This window comes from Harpia harpyja, chromosome 1 (assembly GCF_026419915.1).
Source record: "Harpia harpyja isolate bHarHar1 chromosome 1, bHarHar1 primary haplotype, whole genome shotgun sequence".
Classification (NCBI taxonomy): domain Eukaryota; kingdom Metazoa; phylum Chordata; class Aves; order Accipitriformes; family Accipitridae; genus Harpia; species Harpia harpyja.
Window position 1 is genome coordinate 63,225,358 of NC_068940.1, and position 12,402 is coordinate 63,237,759.

At 38.1% G+C, this 12,402-nt stretch overlaps 1 long non-coding RNA gene across 1 annotated transcript in view; it reads left to right on the top strand.

The window, feature by feature from the left end:
* Positions 1–5,976: 5,976 nt before the first annotated feature.
* LOC128146276 (uncharacterized) overlaps positions 5,977–12,402 on the top strand; it is a 74,561-nt gene continuing 68,135 nt past the window's right edge. The window contains exon 1 of the long non-coding RNA XR_008236721.1: positions 5,977–6,089. This is a non-coding gene — a long non-coding RNA (uncharacterized LOC128146276). The remainder of the gene's footprint in view (positions 6,090–12,402) is intronic.

The window sequence follows — 12,402 nt, forward strand, 5'->3', positions numbered from 1 at the left end:
GGCTGCTGCAGTGGCATCAAATGATTAGAGGCTTCAGAAGTAGAAAAACTGCTGTATTGCAGAAAAGTTACTAAGAGGCTTTTAATGACTTCTGTCCACATGTGAACTGAGACACCATGTTCTGTGATACCTAATCTGTAGGTCATCAGTTCTTACCACAGGAATCTCTTTTTCTAAATGACTGTAGCACTTGAATCCCAGATCTATTGTTATCCAGTTGAATTTCTGGCATGTGTTTCTGATTCTTTTTTTTTTTCGTTATCGTAGATGTATCTGGAACAATGAATCTTAATGTTTAAAATCCTATCCTGAGGAAACGGATCCCACAATAATTAATCCTTACTGCTAAACTCTCTTTTTATGCATCCCTCCTTTAAATATTTGTTCCACTTTTATAGGTCTTAGGACACTGAAATCCCTATTGATACTTTATGCCAGTTACTGATATGTGCTCCCAGACTTAAAAGCCCAGTTAGTATGTCAAATGAATTTCCTAAAAGAGAATTTCTAATTGCTAGAGGAAAGCAGCCACCTAAATCTGATGCAAAAGTAAAGATCCTTTACTTGACTATATAAAAAGTGCTGCTGCAAAAACAAGACCAGAAGATGGACTCTCCTGCCAAAGCACCTGAGCCACTGTTCAAGACAGACACTTGCAGGACATATTGAGCGACTATTACGTGCCCTGTTTTCCTTCCTTGATGTGGCAATCAGCCAGAGTAATATAACCTACTGTAACAAGCCATCTCATAACTTTAAAAAGTCTCTTTGTTGTTTTCTGGTGTGAATTCTGTCCTCTAGAACTTGCTGTTGTTTTTTCCTCTTATGCTCTCTGTACTTCTGCATTTAAAAACGCATTTGGGGGGGTTGCATGAAATTGTCTATAACATGAAGATATACGTGCCTTACAAATGCTGATTTAGTAACTCTACTCCCCTGGCACACATGTACAGCCTGCCTACGCCCTCCCTTCCTCCACCTCGCTGATACTGTGCCTCGCTTTTGCATGGATCCAGCGTTGCTTGAGACCACTGAAAGTTGCTGAGACCTGTGTGATAACTCTAATCTCAATATTGCTCTTTTCTGAGCTAGAACAGAGGCACATTTGTTTTGCACAAAGGACTATGTTCAGCATTGCTTTAGCTTCTTTGTGCCATGGACATCGCACAGAAGGAATAGCCAAACTGTTGACCTTCAAAATCATAGGGGTGAGAGATGGACAAATCTTCCAATTGTTCCCTGTACTGATGCCTAAAATGTGGACCATTATGTACAGCATTCAAGATTCATCCTTAGAGCCTTTTCAGTCCTGTAACCTACCGTGTCAGACATGCATTGTTGATGGACAGGGGTGGGCACACCAGGATAGCAGCGGCATCCAAACTGCATGGCAGCTTCCATGCCTGCTCTCATCCTCTGTCATCTAACAGACACACAATGTCATAAAGAGCTTATCAACGTTAATTTGAGAGAGATGTATTTTGTGAGTGCAGTTGCAGTTCTTTCAAGTGCATGGTATAAAGTTAGTGTCTCACGGGCTGCGGGGAGTATCTGTCATGGAGCACTTCCTCCCCTTCTTCCTCCTTCTCCCCTGACCTTGGTGTTCCCTCTGTTTCTCTTTTTGTTCCCTCCTCCTCTCTCTAGCTGGTGTTTTCCTCTCTTTCTTAGATAAGTTTTCATAAAAGTGCCACCAACTTGGCTGATAGGCTCAGCTTTGACATGCAGTCGGTCCATTGCAAAGCCATCTAGAACCATTTGTGTCCAGCATAGGGCAGTCCCTGACCTCTCCCACAGAGGCTGCCCCTGCAGTCTCCCCACAACCAAAATCTGGCTACATACACCCAGTACTGGTTTCCAAGTCCACATGGGCAAGCTGGATAGGAAATGTGATCAAGCTATCTGCATCAGGATATCTTTTTGCTGGTTACCAGGAATTTTTTACTTTACTCAAAAGTCTTTTTATTACATACTGTTCTTGTTTATACAACATCACATATTCAATATTATGTTTGGGGGCTGTACATATTTATGGAGTCACACAAATTTTTCTTTTGAGGGTATCTTATTAATATCAATAAATATCAATAAATTTCTAAGATAATGGGCCTCTTTTTTAGAGAAAATACCCCCATTATCTTGACATACAAGGTTCTTAAATTTGCTGAATCGGTTCTACTTACATCTCCTTCATGTGACTTCCACTTGAAACAGAGATACACTCCATGGTTTTTATTGCAGGCAGATGGTAAGATTTGTGTGGAAATCCTAGACAATTTTTATTGGGCTGTTAATTACTGGCATTTGAATTATTAGGCATGGTAATCTTTTCTTATTTCTGCAACAATTATCCTTCTTCTGGAGAGAAACGTGACTTGTATTAGTCTGTGACTTTCTTGTTTTCTTCATTAACTCACTGTGTTAGGTAACAACAAGGAGAAGACAGTGTTCAAATGCTCTTTTAACAGCATTAGAGTAATTTTGTCAGGCTTGGGAAAAATGCAATGTCATTTCATTGTAGTCCCTCCACCCTACTGTGGCCTGTAGTTTAGTGTGCACTGTCCTAACCTGAACTGTCAAGTAAAAGTTTTATGTGGTTTCTTCTAATGTGATAGGAGAAAAGTTTTATTAATACAGTCACCACTGGTTCTCACAGCTAGAAACTAGGAAAGCTGTGAATATTAAGTACAAAGACTGACCATCTTTTACTTAATTCTCTATTTTAGTTGAGATAGAGGTATGCTTCTGAAGATCAGCCAGATCCTCCAGAGTATTATAAGCACTGTCTGTCAGCATAACCCAATTATGTTTTGGAGTGCTGTGGAGGCTCCTAAAAATTTGGAAATGCAAGGTCAAACCCTGAGTGCTTTTAGGTGTGTAATCCTGAATCATACTAATTTATGACAGCAAAGAGTTTTCTCTGTCTGTCACATATCAGAACAATCTGAAGAATGGCAGATCCCCAGCAGGATTAAAAAATGAAATATCAATATTTTAGTTCTTCTGTCTCCATATGGTATTATTATCCTTTTACTCATACAGCCAACATCATGGCACCTAGTTTCTTGATAAGGAAGCAGAAGCCTTCAACTTCCTAAGCACTAGTGCAATGTAGGTCTCTAAGAAATGTATATGGTAAGCTTTCCTTTCCTCCAGGATGAGATGTAATCATAACTTGTTCCGCCCACCCTTGCTTGAGAAACGAATACCTCTCAGTGCAGGTTTTTAGTTGGGTAATTAGACATTCTTGTCCTTTATCTTAAGTTCATTTTGTAAGCAGTACTCTCATCATTCCTACCATTGCTTTTTATTAACTGTTGGGAAGCCACCCTTTTGTCTATTGGGAGATTAACTGTAATTAGATTCCATCTCACTAAAGCACTGCTATGTAAAGCACTGCTATGTAAACCACTTCACCTCTTGTTTAATTGAGAAACTGAACGTGGAGAGGCTTTATGTTAACAAGGAAAGAATGAATATTTAAATTGTCCAGAATGGTATTATGGCTCTTCTGAGCCTCTTAGTAGATAGTTATTGGCATTGCCTTCTTTCCTGTGCTTATGTAGTCCTTATTTTCAGGCATCTGCAAGGCTTGAGAAATGCTCTGGAGTTGTAAATAATATACCGATAGCAGAGTTGAGATGTTAAGTGTTCAAAACAAGCTCATCAGTGTATATATGTCATGAGCAAACAAACACTGTGTTTCTACCCATGTATCTAGTCAACTCCAAATTTTTTGAAAAATACAGTTTCTTAGGCCTAACTTATATGTGGCAGAGCTTTTTCCCACTGGAGGAATAGAATCACAGGGGCCAGTCCTTTTGGTAACAACGCTGTTTACAGATTTCAAGGTGTGGTCAGTGGATCCCCATCATGGCTGCCTATAAGGAGTTTGCAAAAGGAAGCCCAATACCAATGACCTTAGATTGACTATGGAGAAATACGTCTTCATTGAAAAGGACTGAGAACAGTTCTTCTGTTGCAATGTTTACTCTCTTGGTCTATTGCAGGGTCTCCTACTGTGAGCAAGGAGCTACCCCAGTCCTGTCTGCTGACAAATAGAATTTACACATAGAGTAAAAGAACTGTAAGGATGCAATAATGTATTTTACTTTTTAGACTGTGTTTAGATGTCTGTCCCTAAAACTAATAAAATCTAGGTTTCTTAGGACTCTGAAGAAGAGTACTGCAGATTGGCAGATGTCTTGGTTTGATGGGAAGTGAACTTCTATCCTTAAACCGCTAATACTAAATAGTCCTAAATTTCCTGCACTTCACCTGTGTTGCAAGGGTATTGACTGTGATACCTGAAGCAGAAAGGAAGAAACTATGATAGTAGTTGTGGAAGACTTTACTTAGCTGTAGAGAAATGTAAGAAGTATTTTTAATCCAAAACTTCTATCCTGTGACTGTGGTAGAGGGAAAAGAAAAATGCCTGTGCCTTAAGGAACACATATAAAATCCTAATCAGCAGGAGCATTCTTGGTGCTTAGCTACCTGGTTAATCTAAGCAACTTGCCTACAGTAATAGAGTTAAGCATTTCTTGCTGTGAGTTTTCAAATTCTTTTGAAGATAGAGTTGCTTGGATTCTGACTGGGCTGAATCCATGGGAGAAGAACAGGGACTATGAGAGGAGAAAAACCTGTAGATTTTCCTGTGGAGGTTTCCATCTAGGTGAGCTGAAGTGCTGCCAGAGCACACTTATGGTGACATACGTGTTAGACTTGTGTCTTTTATGTCATGGCCTTCCTAGAAGGCAGGAAGATGCTGCTGCTGACTATTAATCAGGATCAGAGTAATAATTTCTTGCAGAAGGACTTTGGTTTAGGATCAAGAAAGCGTCTTGACAGTTTTCTAGGTATAGTGTTTCAAATCTCATTTTTTCTAGGAATATTAACAGAAGAGTTGTGATTTAAAAAAAAATTAAAAAAAAATTGCTGTGCTCCCTCTAGAGATCAGGTTGCCTTGGACATTTGTAGTTTGGTTATATGTCTGGATATAACAGAAGAGACAGATTTGATGATTCTCTCTAGCAATGGATGAGGTGAGGACATCCCTGCAGATTCTGAGTGATGGGAGAAAAGTTGCTTGCAAGTTGGAAATATTTTTATAAGATCCATTTTTATAAAATCTATTTTGGCATGTTTTATTTGAGGACTGTAATTTTAAAATTGTTGAAATGTCTAAGCCTTAGGTTGAGCACTTAAGCTAGTATTTCTTTGTAAGCACGTGAATAGCCCCATTAAAGTGCATAGAGCTAATCTTACACTGAAGTGTTTTGCTGAATCAAGTCCCTAGAGAATTTAATGTGTGCAAAGAAAAATATATCTAAATATATAAGCATTGTTCCCAGGTTTGGTGGAAATATTTTTGCTTTGTGTATGTACTTCTTAGTATATGTTTGCCTTGAATGCAGTTTGAATATAATTCTGCTGTTCAGCAACCCAGATGCAAGAAGCATGCCATAAATATCTTTCCCTTCCCTCCCTCCCCCAAAGTTGCATTTGGTAAGTGTATCATGCTATATATTGATGTTACTGTTTTATTAAGAATTTATAAAATGGTGGACAGTAATAAGATACTTTTCAACCACCTAAGGGCTGTATTTGTGCACTGTTCCGTACCGTTACATAAGTACGGAGAAAGTGGAAGACATCACCTGCCCTCCTACTCCAATCCAGTATAATACTCATCATTGTGCTCAAGAAACTCTATTATCAGTCTGCAAACAGGATTAAGCCACTGTTGTCAGTAAGAGTTATTCATAATATGTTTTGGAAGAATCAACCCACAGAAGTGGATCTCAGGTTTTTATTTTTGGTGACGGGGGTGTATATGCTCTCAAGAAGGTGCATGGGATGTATCTTGAGGGAGGTAAGCATGTGAGGAAAGTTACTCAAGGCTCACCAAACTGTGATAAAGAGTAGATGATGGGCACAGCCAGTGTACAGCTGAGTTACTACTCTTTCTGTCCAATAGGAAACTCTGTATGGTTCCAGTATATGACCCTTCTATTCCCTGTGGAGAGGAGAAAGCAATAGCTGGGGCTGCGTACTGCTACAGGGTCAGCTGGGGCTCTCTGCTGCAATAGGTGAGTAGCTGGGGTCATGCGGAGCATTATCTGCTAACGTTTCCAAGAAAGGATTTGCAATTGGGCTCCCAGGGGTGTCTCAGACTGCATTCCTTTTTGGGGCAGGGATCAATAACTGAGGCTCCCTGTTCGATCTCTTTTTTCTTTTGGATTGTAGGTGGCCTGAATCGCGTGGCAGAGCAGCTTTCTCATAAGTGGCTGTAGGTGGAGCTCAAGGTGACAATGTGAATTTTAGGCATTTTGGTAAATATCCCAAGTGAGGCTGGGAAGACTCCAGGCCACTGTGTTGTTTCAGGAATTCTCACTGATGTGATCAATCATTTATTGCTCTAACTTGACTGGTAGATTTACAGCTCAAATTGGGCTTAAATACTTATTGTGTACCCTTTGTTCACCTGTATGACTTTGCTGTTTCACTTTAGGCACACAGCAAGTTGTGTTGGACCATGATCAAATGTAAACATGTCAGAAGGTGTAATGTTTTAGAATTGTAAGTATGATACAGTACTTGTGAAATGGTACTTAAATCTAAATAATTTATTTTATTATGTTGCAAGTTTAGAACCATTAGTGGACGTGTCAGACTTCTCAACCTTATTATCTCCCAGAATAATGAAGGACAGAATTTTCATGAGATGCTGGTTTTCATTTTATTGGTTAAAAAAAAAAAAAGTCATTGGTCATCTTCATGTACTATATGAATCACGGAATGTAGAGATAGGGAAGACCTGTTGGTTACATAGTCCATCGCCTTACCCCTGCAAAACGGTTCTCTACCATAAACTTTTCCAGTGCTTTATGCAATTTAGTTTTAAATATCTCTGCAGATAACAGGATTTTGACTGCTTCTCTAGGGAAGTTATTGAACACCTTTTCCAAACCTATTCAATTATATTTTACTTTATATTTAGCATATATAGATAGGTAGATGGATATAGATATATTTTAAAGGACAGCAATTTAGTATCTGATCTTTTCTGGGCTAGGTAGAGAGAAAAAAATTTAAAGTATTTTCCAGTCCAATGCTATATATACCCAAGTGCTTTAGCAAATGTTGAGGTTTTGCAATATATGTTTTCATATATATATATATATAAAATATATATAAATACATATGTAAATATATATTTAAAATATATATTTATAAAAAGATAAATATATATATTAATATATTTCATATATTTTGTTGCAGTAGGGGGCCCACCTGAAGAGTGAGAGAGGATATACTATTGAAAACAAATTCTTTCAAATATGTACTGACAAAAAAAAAAAAGCTTCTTCTATTACCATGACTTCTTATCACAGCCGTTTAATGTAGTGCTAATTGCAATGACAGGTGAACAAAAGAATAAGCAAAATGAGATTTGTAAATTACATCTTTTTATTTTAAATTCATGATTACATGTCTTTGGTGCTGTCCTTAATAATTCTTGCTGCCAAGCACTGCAGATCTTTATAGCATTGCTTCTGAACTAACAATGTTATTAATGAAACAAATTGCACAGGTATTGTTCTTTTAATCTCTCTGAAAGATTAAAGATCAAGTAAAGAACAACATTATAGAGGCAGAAAAAGCTAACATTCACTTTCATTTTGTTTTGCCCTTTAATGAAACTATTAGTTCCTCTTAGAAGGTGCAACAGAAATAATTTCTAGTGTCTTCAAATATTGTAGCACATCTATTTGCCCATAAATACAATGATTTGTCACCTCTTTGGGACAACTTATGTGATAAAAGCAACTTGCTGTGTAACAGTGTACAATGAGAGGGTGATTAATAGAAATCTCAGAACTGAAAACAGGTCAGCTGAAGTAAATAAGCCTAAAAATATAGCTTGCTAAAGCAGTTCGTATGAAACTAAAGATCATATTCTCTCTAATTTAAAAATTATATATATATCTTTAATATTTAAAGTTTTAAAATAAAACTTTTATTCATTTTCTGAGTAGCTAGAATCCCAATAGATAAAGGTCTTCAATACTTCTAGTCTTGGTAATAGAATCATTCATGGTACAATTTGGTGGGCTTAAGTTCCTTAATGAATTGCATCTTAATGAAATAACATGATTGCCTATGTAGCTGTAGATCAGTTCATGACCAAAAAGGGGATTTGAAACTCCTATGGCCTTCATCCCTTATTTAACACAGCAAGTTGCTGATGTTTTCCCTCTATAATGATAAAGGCCTTAAGAAACAGACTTGCTCCCCTCCCTTCCCCAAAACAGTGATGGGACTTATGCCCAGGCTAAAATGTTTTAAGTATTTAATGACTTTTAAAATAAGTTGGATTGGAGATTTGTCTACATTCTTTACTAAGGACTTTAGTTTTATACATAGGATGCCTGTGGGGATATTTTGCTTAAAGAAAGTAAAACATGAAGTGAGGTAAAAATTAATCCATAAGAAAGTAGTGCTCCCATCTGAGAAGGCTTTTACTATCGCTTGTTGAAGTTGCTCAGCAAAATAAGCAAATGAGCAAGCTTGTTGCCCAGGAAGCTAAAAATAGAAATCTTCAAAATTTGTGGCATTCCTGAGAAGAACCTGTTGGACTGCGATCAGTTTCTTTCGAGAAATCTTCCCACTAAAGCTTCAGATGACTGAGGAAATGTCATGTATTTCACTAGTTAGGAATTTACTGGATAACCAGCACTGGTGGGAGCCAAAACCACCCTAGGCAAATGTGATTAGATGCTAAAAACATTACTAAATTTTCATTAATCAGGCTTTATGTCCAGATGGCAATTTCCAGAAAGTAAAATCTTATTTCCTTTAAAAATTTATCTTTGTCTCTTTCCTGCTCTTATCCTGAGCTTTTTTTAATTTTTAAAACTGATTAATATCTACAGTCATCTCTCATCATACACCTACATTGCAATCTAGCAATGCAGCTCTAGTTCCTCATGATACACCTGAGCTGGCTTTAAAACAGCTAGCTTGGGTACCAAGCACAGCTTAGCTGGACAGGGGCCTGGGGTTTCATTTTGGCTATTTGATATATTTAGGCTTTAAAAGTCTTTACTGAGACTCATCCTGCTTTGGGATGGACTTTTGTCAGTCACCAAACAGGTTAGTTAAGTCAGCTTGGATATGTACACCCAAGCTACACTGCCTCGTGGCAAACCAGCATATTCTTTATTCCACTCAAAGCTGCATAGGGTAAAGAAAGGTCAGTGTGTCCAGACTCTTGTGGAGGCAATAAAGAGATTTGCAACATCTAAGTGGTCTGTGGTGGCTTCAAACTGAAAAAAATTACAATACAGGAGTTACATCAGTGCCTTGAGAGTTTATAATATTTGATTTTTCTCCCCAACAGACACATAAATGACCAAATTCTGACAGAGCAATGGATTTGGAGAAATCAACCTTAACAGAGAGTCTTAATGACAGTCTAGAGTATTCAGTCCAATCCCCAAGTCATTTAGCATAAAAGCAATCAAGCAAACCAATGCGTTTCTTATATCACTCACACCCTCCTTAGATTACTTATCTGAGATTTATTTTTACAAGTTTCCATTTTTATAGTATATTTTTATTACCATTGACAGAAAAAGATATTTTTTCAAGCAGGATGTAACCATATTACAGTGTGCTGCCCTTTGTTCAATACTATATTTTATTGGTTTTTCTTAGTAGTAGTAACAACAATAATATTTAACACTTTTATAGTACCCCATGTGTTGAAAAGAGCTTTGCTGCCAACAACATGGTATCTTCTGTGGGCTAGCTAGATATTGTATCTCTGTTTTAGAGATAAGCTGAGACGGAAGACCTTTGACAGCTAGCCTTTGGAAATGTCCTGGTTTCAGCTGGGATAGAGTTAACTGTCTTTCTAGTAGCTGGTACAGTGCTATGTTTTGAGTTCAGTATGCGAAGAATGTGGATAACACTGATGTTTTCAGTTGTTGCTCAGTAGTGTTTAGGCTAAAGTCAAGGATTTTTCAGCTTCTCATGCCCAGCCAGCGAGAAAGCTGGAGGGGCACAAGAAGTTGGCACAGGACATAGCCAGGGCACCTGACCCAAACTGGCCAACAGGGTATTCCATACCATGTGACATCCCATCTAGTATAGGAACTGGGAAGTGGGGGGTGGGGAATTGCCGCTCGGGGACTGGCTGGGTATCGGTCGGCAGGTGGTGAGCAATTGCACTGCGCATCATTTGTACATTCCAATCCTTTCATTATTACTGTTGTCATTTTATTAGTGTTATCATTATCATTATTAGTTTCTTCTTTTCTGTCCTATTAAGCCGTTCTTATCTCAACCCACGGGTTTTGCTTCTTTTCCCGATTTTCTCCCCCATCCCACTGGGGGGGGGGGGGGAGTGAGTGAGCGGCTGCGTGGTGTTTAGTTGCTGGCTGGGGTTAAACCACGACAGGAAAGTATCCATAATTGTTGGTCTTTGAATTCTTTGTTGTCCAACTCTAATTTCCAAAGGTTTGTGGCACACCTGCCTCTTCTGTTACCTTCAACAGGGGAATCAATTATTACTCTGAAAATAGGAACTGTGGAGGATAATTGACAGGCTGTCTGCGTTTGAGTAAGATGGCATTTCCTCATGTGCATTCTGTCCTTCAGACTCCAGCTGTTTCATACCATACCCAGCATATGCTCCACCTATCTTGCAGCCACAGTCCCAGTGCTGCAGAGCTCAGTAGGCAAACCTCAGTCTCCAGAGACTCTAGAGAGTCTCTAGCCACTCTGCTTTTCCTTCTTGCTTTTCGTCCATGAATCATCTCTATATTCCTGCTTGTTATCTGCTGACTTATCCATGCATTCTCTCTAATTGTAGTCCCTTCCTACCATTCTTCTATTCTTACATTCCTATTCTTGCTTGCAAGTGGCTGAAGAATCTTAGCGGTATAAGTGTGATGTATTTACCAGTCCAAAAGAATGTTAAAATTAAGTTAAAAGCAGTGTTCTATCATATGTTACACCCCCCACTTGCTACCACATCTTTTGTATGCAGGAGTTCACATTTGGTTCTGCTTTCCTTCCCTCCTACACTTTCATTTCCTCCACACACACACATCTGTTTTCCTTTCTCCAATCAATGGTAAGATTTAGCTGCTTAAATAAAACCACAGTAAAAATCTACTGGTGTATTTGTGGGTGTGTAAATGTAACATTCAGAGTGAAAATACCATCAATTTTATCCATTTATGATAAATTTTGTAAAAGAACCTGTCATGAGAGTATTTCTAGTACTGGAAAAGAGCAGAAGGCAGCATGAAAGACTGTCATGTGGGACCTTGTGGTACCTGTACCTATACCTGTATTATTTCACAGTGGAAGGCTGATAAGTTTGGTGTGTGATATTTGATATGCATTGAAAGATGCTTGTATTTTTAGGATTTCTGTAGATGCTGCTTATATATCAATTTATACGTAGGATAGCATATGAGGGGTTTTATCACCGAGTTTTAATCAAAACTAGGTAGAAAATAAAATTGGATAATCCTCTTTTTCATTTGGGGGGATTTTTTTTTAAATAGTTCATCTCTTCCAATGTCGGTTTAAGCAAAAAAATTCTGATCTGAAATGGGCTTTTGAACAAAGGTCTAATTTAAATATAGATAGAATAGGGCAACATTTTTTCTTTACTGCGTTTTAGTGCATTCCACCAAAGTCTGCCAGCGTGCGTTAATAATTATTTACAGAAAATTCCAGACAAATTTCTGTACCTCTGCCCCCAAATATTTTGCAGTGCATCATGAGAATATAGTCTTCTGTAGCAGTTTCACAGTTAAAGTTGTAAAACATTTTTTATTAAAAGCTTTTAATGTTGACTTTCATAGAGGAAAACTTTTCTCTTTTAAATTTTGGAGTGTGATGTGTAGTCAAAAGAGGGTACTTGGAAAGGACCCAAGTTTAACTGCATGAGCTGTTTTTTGAAAAGCCATATAAAAACGTCTTGCTTGGAGACTTAATACTGCTGACTAGCATGAGAAAGCATCAGGGTTATTATTAAGTAGGTAGGACTTTCACTATAAGACAGTGTTCAATGCACTGGAGCTACTAGAAGTACTTGAACATCAATTAAAAAAAAAAGTTTTTGCTAAATCTTGCAAGATTTAACAGCTCTTTTTACACATTTAGCAGAACTATGCCCCTGGGAAACAAGGGAAAAGAAAAAGGCAGAGAGGCCTGCCTATTTTCAGACATCATACTTGGATCTGTAAACCTGCAAAGAGTTGAGATCTCTGAGCGCATTTAATAGTTTGCTACTGCTGAAAAGAGGATTTCAGGTTCTGTTCTCCCCTGCTTCCTCTTCTGCCCTCCCTTACTTCTGCCCCACGGTCCAACCTCTTTTAT